The sequence below is a fragment of the Triticum dicoccoides genome, chromosome 2B (assembly GCF_002162155.2).
Source record: "Triticum dicoccoides isolate Atlit2015 ecotype Zavitan chromosome 2B, WEW_v2.0, whole genome shotgun sequence".
NCBI classification, from domain to species: Eukaryota; Viridiplantae; Streptophyta; class Magnoliopsida; order Poales; family Poaceae; genus Triticum; species Triticum dicoccoides.
In genome coordinates, this window is record NC_041383.1 from 383941539 (window position 1) to 383948600 (window position 7062).

The window sequence follows — 7062 nt, forward strand, 5'->3', positions numbered from 1 at the left end:
GGATTTGGCCGAAAAAGATGCAACGTTATGGATACCATGACCGATCACCATCGAGAAAGAAGAATTTTGATAAATCACTTCGGGTGAGCGGGGCCTTCAAGCGGCCTCAATACGCCGGGGTTGTAAATGACATACCTTTCCTTATGGGAAATGCCGCCTCCTTACTAAAAAGGAATAGAATCAAGTTATTTTTACCAAAGAAGTCCCGCTTGACGGCCCGACGAGTCATCTACTAAAAAGGACCCTCCCCGCTGTGCGCCCCTCCTTGAATTATTCGGTCATGCAATACTTTTTTAATACTAAGAATAAAATGCATTTCGACCCCGTCCTAGTTCTCAATCATTTCGTGGCACCGGGTGTGGCTGAACCATCTACGATGGGGGAAGCGAAGGGAGGAAGCTTAGATAAGAGAATACGCTCTCGCATCGCTTTTTTTAGAAAGCTCTACCAGCGAGAAAAAGTGTTTGGCCCAAGCCAAAAAGAGGTTGATCCACTTCATTCGCCAAGCGAATGATCTTCGCTTCGCGGGAACAACAAAAACCACCATATCGCTCTTTCCTTTCTTCGGTGCTAGCTTCTTTTTTCCAAGGGATGGGGTTGGGGTGTATAATAACCCTTTTTTGAGTATGCCCGGAAACAACTCCTAGCTCAATTTAGGATCAAATGTAGGAACCTCATGGGTAAGGATAAGGTAATGGGATTGATAGAGAAATTCATAGACCTAGGTAGGATAGGAAAATTGATAAAGGGTTTGTTACCCTTAAAAAACCGCAGTAAGGATTCGAATACGACTGAAATAAACTACTAGAATCTAAATATAAGGAAAGGATCAGAATAAGTACTAATGCTCTGTATAATACTTTTCCCCGAGCGATGGTTTAGCGGATTCGGAATTGTAACCAAGCATCCTGGGTTCTATACCCGATTCAACACTAGAGCATGCAGCCGATCCTGGATACATAACTATAAAAAGTGTGTGTGTGCAGTTTTGGATCTTTATTGGTAGCCAGTCTTTCACTTCTGCCTCTCCACTCCCATGCCTTTCTTGGTCGGACCAACCCAACCGGCGATTTCCGACAAGTCTTTCTGCTTAGAGCAAGAAGCGGAACCAAAATAAAGCTTTCTTTATTTTCATTTATGGATAACCAATCCATTTTCCAATATAGTTGGGAGATTTTACCCAAGAAATGGGTACATAAAATGAAAAGATCAGAACATGGGAATAGATCTTATACCAATACTGACTACCCATTTCCATTGTTGTGCTTTCTAAAATGGCATACCTATACAAGGGTTCAAGTTTCGATCGATATTTGCAGAGTGGATCATCCCTAGTTGTCCATAATTTACTGAGTACTTGGTATAACTCACACATTCGTGTACAAACAAGTGCAAACGAAGTAACACGAATATCTCCGGTAGTCAGTCTATTTCCATCAGCCGACCGGTGAGAGCGAGAAGTATGGGATATGTCTGGTGTTTCTTCCATCAATCATCCGGATTTACGCCATATATCAACATATGATGGTTTCGAGGGTCATCCATTACGAAAAGACTTTCCTCTAAGTTGATATGTGGAAGTACGCTATGATGATCCAGAGAAACGTGTGGTTTCTGAACCCATTGAGATGACCCAAGAATTTTGCTATTTCAATTTTGCTAGTCCTTGGGAACAGCGTAGTGACGGATAATTCCGAATCCAGATAGGTCTAGTCCAGGGGACAAATCAATAGGAAATGCTATTTGCTTCTTAAGAAGAAGAACTTTTTTGAAATGAAAGAGTTTCCACGGGCGTCGGATATCATTTCTTCAAATAAGGAAGAAGTGTTATCGAAGGATTTCCTTCCATTCTTCCTAGTATGGAAGAAGTAAAGAAAAAGTACAGCGTCTCGATCTATACGAAAGGGCACTATTTTTTTCTTTTGATTTCATTGATAGCAGAAGAGTACGCTAGCTAGCGGAGCCTGAAAACGCTTGCTTGCGCCCCACCCCTACGGAAACTATTGCCTATGCTTGCTGCCTGCTCAGTGTCAGTAGAAGGGAAGAAAAGATGGTCACTCCTTTTAGGAACATGGTGAGCCTTACTTACGACTGTTGCACTTCACTCGCTGCTCGTTCATTCACTTGCTCATGAACTCGCTGCTTCGCCAGAAGCGACTAGTCGCCTCCTTTCCTCCGCTGAAAGATGCTTAGCTAGAAGCGACGAAGGAGGGGAGCTGGGGAAGGCCGACGATGGCAATGAGGGGGAAGCTGTCGTAGAAGCTTTGCCCCTTGCTTTACATAAATGGATTGTTATGAACTTACTAAATGACCTTATTTATTCTCCCGGAACGCTAGCAAATCTAATAGTTCCATCTGCTCTTCTTAACTTAAGAACAAAGGCCGCCATCCTTCTTATTCAGGGACCCTTTGTTTGAGGAGGGTGTATCCCTGGGAAGGGGAGAGTGGCCGAGCGGTCAAAAGCGACAGACTGTAAATCTGTTGAAGGTTTTCCACGTAGGTTCGAATCCTGCCTCTCCCACTTGTTGTAGACTTAAGAGAAGAGAAAGTAGGCGGAAGCCTAGGAGGGCCAACCGAGCGAAGCTCTTTTTTTTTGCCGTGCCGTGAAGTGCAATTTTCTCGTATGCGTTTTAGAGAGGTTGTCAAAAAAAGATGATCTATAGAGATTCCCCATCTATATCCAATCGAGAATAGAAGCGAGTCGCTTCCGGCGTCGGCTTGTAGTCTCTGCAGTCGGCACACGCACGCGCCTGCCATCATGCCCCCTTGGTTCGGGACGAAGCCAAGCGAGACATACGATAGATGAAGGAAGCGCCCACCCAGCAGGAGGGCTAAAACCTGTAGTTTTGAAGTTGCAAACTCCAGCTTCGAAGCTGGAGTGCTTTAGCCCTTTTTAATCAAGAATCACCGTCTAGAGCGCCTTGCGCGCTGAAGAACAAGCAAGGGATGAGCGCTTTGTTGCTAAAGCGGATACGTTTTCTTGCTGGGGAAGGCTAGTTTGATCGAGGATTGGAGTGGAGGGAGAGGTGGAATAAAAAGCTCGGGATGGATTTTGGAGTCTTTGTGCGAGCCGTATGCGGTGAGAGTCGCACGTACGATAAGGAGGGGGGTTCGCGTCTATACGTGTTGTGTGGTGGTTGGGCCTACCCACCCTATTTGTTCCATGATTTATGGGTCTACTGGAGCTACCCACTTCGATCAATTAGCCAAGATTTTGACCGGATATGAAATCACTGGTGCTCGATCTAGTGGTATTTTTATGGGGATTATTTTTATCGCTGTAGGATTCCTATTCAAGATTACTGCAGTTCCTTTTCGGGCGGCTGTAGGACGGACGACCCCCTATAGGTAGTAGGGTAGGGTGGGTGGTACCGCTCAGATAGTGGCCAATCCTCCTAACTGCGCGCGGGCCGGGCTTAGAGCGCGTGAAACTCATCACTACCTCGTAAGGGCGTTGAGACCATAGCATGCTACAAAAAAGCGCCACTTTCTCAGGAGTGTTGTCACACAGCTGCCCGACTAGAAGAGCTACTCACTCTGTAGTGTTGTCACACAAGATAAGCACGCCGCCCGCCTGCTGGCCGGACGAATCGAAGTTATCTTCCGGTCAACTGTCCACCCAGTCAAGTGCAAAAAACACATGGAATCATGCAACGCATGTTGCTGGTGTGCTTCTTGCGCACGAGGAAAGAAGAGCGACAAGGTTCATATTTGACTGTTTGCAGCATGGGAGCTGATTACCCAAAAAATCCCTGGGAAAAAAGAAAAGATATCTCGGTAACGAAAACCATAGGAGGCTGTATTGGCGAGATCCAAGGGTTCACAGCAGCCCAAAAGAAAAACCGCCTGGAAGTCCGAGGACCTTTAGTACCGTACCGAACCAGCAGCCTTCGTGCCAAGCGACGACCGCCCTTGTCGAGAGGATTGAAAATCCTCGTGTCACCAGTTCAAATCTGGTTTCTGGCACAGAACGAACAATGAATGCCTTTTTGGGAAAGAAAAGGGCCACATATTTTTTTTAGGGAAAAGCTTTTTTAAGGGGAAGAATCATCAACAAAAAATCCAGGAAAGAACAGCGAAGGAAAAACGTGAAAAAACAAGTGTTTTCCCGGAACGGAATAGCGTAAATTCCATACGTTGATCACCAATGTTGCATGTCTTTCCTTAAGCTGGAGTACTTTGAGTTAGAAGGCCTACTTTATTCGTCCTTTTAAAGCCTACTTATTCGTCTAGCTATTTCCAATTCTAATAAATAACCCGATCATATCATATCTTAGAAAACCCTAAGACTACCCAAGGTTGTACCCTACAGTGTTACCTATAGTCTATACTTGTATATACGTTGCCTTCTGGGGTGGCAAGCTAGAACCAAGTAGTCTAGGTATCAATTCCAATTTAAGTCAATGATCCTCATTTTCTCCAACATTAAGAAGATTATTGGTAAGGTGACCAACCATCACGCAAGATTCCGGGTCGGAGTAGCACCTCTTGCCTGATATATACAGGTCGTTACTGGCGATTCGTTTGTGCCCTATGGTGTTCAATTGCCCATTTGTTCCCTCCCCCTCGGGACGGGTCAACCTACTTTGCCCGCTCAGGCGCTCCAAAATGCTCTGACTAGACCGCCGACACCCATGATTTGTCCATCATTCAAAATGGCATTTCGTAAGGGCTCATAAGGTAGGAGGAATCACAGATCCTCCGTGCACTTTCGCCTAGAGTTAGTTTTATTTTTCACTACTGTTTGAGTGGTGGCTAAACCCTGAAACTTTTCCTTGAAATGAAATAAAGATCTAACTTTATTCCAGTAGTGGTTTCCGCAAATGTGGATAATCTTGTTGATTAACACCCACTTTCCATACCCTGCAATTCAGAGGCCATCGCCTCTGGTCTTTTAGTAACATATCAGTAAACAAGGCTCCCCTCGTGTAGCTTTTTGTTCTCGAGGAAGAAAATCTCATTGATTACTTAGAACGCCGGATGAAGCAAGTTACAACATTGGTTCTTTCGTGATTCACGTATATTGGAAATCTCTTTCTTTAGGAAATGGGATGGCATTCAATTCTAACTTAGGGATTCTCTTCTTCCTGAACATTCATGAAAAGAAGGACTCTGGCTTTAATGCTAAAGTTTAGTACTGGGCCGAGCGTACTTACCTACTTAGACAGGCAGGCTATTGCTTGAAGGAAACTAGGAACTGGGATTGATTGTCCGCTCTGAGATCGGTATTCGTTCTGTTCTCCTCAGTTCTGGGTCTTCATCTGTTTTGTAGACTAGACCCGCACATAAGGAGAAGCTAGCCTAGGAATCAGTCAACTAGACTCGCACTGAAAGCCAAGCCATTCTACAGGGATGCTCTGAACTGATACGATACGACTATTCCACTTCCAACTATCTCCCCTGCCCTGTTGAGGTAAGAACCAGGACAATAAGGAAAACCTCTAGAGCACTTAGCCAAGCCTTAGCCTGATATTGAGATAAGATAGTAGTTGCACACACGGAACTAGCCTTAGATCAAATCTAGGACGATGACATACCCATATCCCTTCTTCCCAAGCTCAAAACCATTACTAACGGAAATATATGCAACACTCATAAATGAAACTAGACCCGCATGCACCGCACCTAAAAAGCAAGTTCAACCAACCAACCAAGCAAGGAAGTGAGCTCCCTATAAAGGAACTTCTCCCAAAGCAAAGAAATGGTTTCGGTAATGGCGCATCTTCACTTCATAGTCTTTCTCGAGCCTCATCAGCCCAACAAGCTTTTTTATTGCTACACGCCTCCGCCTCTCTATATAAAGATAATGGGAAGAATATTTTGAACGAGAATCATCTAGTTATATAAATTACTTATATAGTTAGTTAGAAGAAAATCTCCCGTTTATTGCTTTTGCATAGCATTGAGCATTATATATGGTTAGCTGCGGATCCAGTGGATAATGCGAGACTACAACATATAGTGTTACCGATGATGTTTCGCTTTCGTCTTTGGTGCCTGTTAGTCCATATATAATTCTACCGCAGATATATTTCAGTAAACTATATTATGGATTATATTATTCCTATTTTTTCATTTTCAAGGAGTAGAGCTACTTGTTCCTTGTATATATATATAAAGGAAAGGGGTTATTTTTCCTTTATGGCAATAAGAGTTGATTCCCTTGCTTGTAGTTTTGGATCGATTCCGTGTATTTCACATATTTAAGAGTGGTTAGGAGAGAGAATCAATGTTTATGGGAAGAGGGAAAGAAAGATCAGGGGAAGAAGCAGGGTAGAGGAATTGGTCAACTCATCAGGCTCATGACCTGAAGACTGCAGGTTCGAATCCTGTCCCCGCCTAATCATAGTCAAAATCTGAGTTTGATCCTGGCTCAGAAGGAACGCTAGCTATATGCTTAAGACATTCAAGTCGAACATTGTTTTCGGGGAGCTGGGCAGAAGGAAAAGAGGCTCCTAGCTAAAGTTGTCTTGCCCTGCTTCAAAAGTACAGGGCGCGCGCTACGGCTTTGACCTAACTGCCTCTGTTTGCTGGAATCGGAATAGTCCCTTTGATCTCTCACGTGATCAAATCAAGTCCGTCTACTTGAAAGCGAAGTACTTCCGCTGCCAGCCAGAACGGGATTTTTCCACTTCACACCCACACAATCGGGATTTGATGAAATAGCTACGTTTTTTCTTATTTGATTCGGATACTGTCAATCTACTGTCCATCTTTCTCTTTAGTTTTCTCCTTTCTTTCTCCTCAACCTATCTCCATTGGATGGACTTACGAAAGAATAATATCTAATCTCCCCATCGCGGTTAGGATCCCATGAACCAGGAGCGCCAGCACCGGTTCCTCGATCTTCCTACTGGAGGCATGGTCATGGCTTTCATTCATTCATTTCATTCTTTGTTCTGTTGTGGAATCGAACCACTAAAAGGAGTTAGAGTCCTTTTACCAACCAGTCAGAACCAATATTTCTCTGTTATATTCTGTTTTTTCTTTGTCAGCTAGCACAATTTGGATTTCGAGTCCAATGCGCTAACACTTTCTTTAGTTTTCTTGCTCTTTCTTCGG

The 7062-nt window shown here is 44.0% G+C and overlaps 1 non-coding gene and 1 pseudogene across 1 annotated transcript; both read left to right on the top strand.

Moving 5' to 3' along the window:
- The first annotated feature begins 981 nt into the window (after positions 1–981).
- On the top strand, positions 982–1875 carry LOC119363786 (annotated as a pseudogene).
- Positions 1876–2438: 563 nt separating this feature from the next.
- On the top strand, positions 2439–2521 carry TRNAY-GUA. Its single transcript has one exon. It is a non-coding gene; the product is annotated as a tRNA-Tyr (tRNA).
- The last annotated feature ends 4541 nt before the right edge of the window (positions 2522–7062 follow it).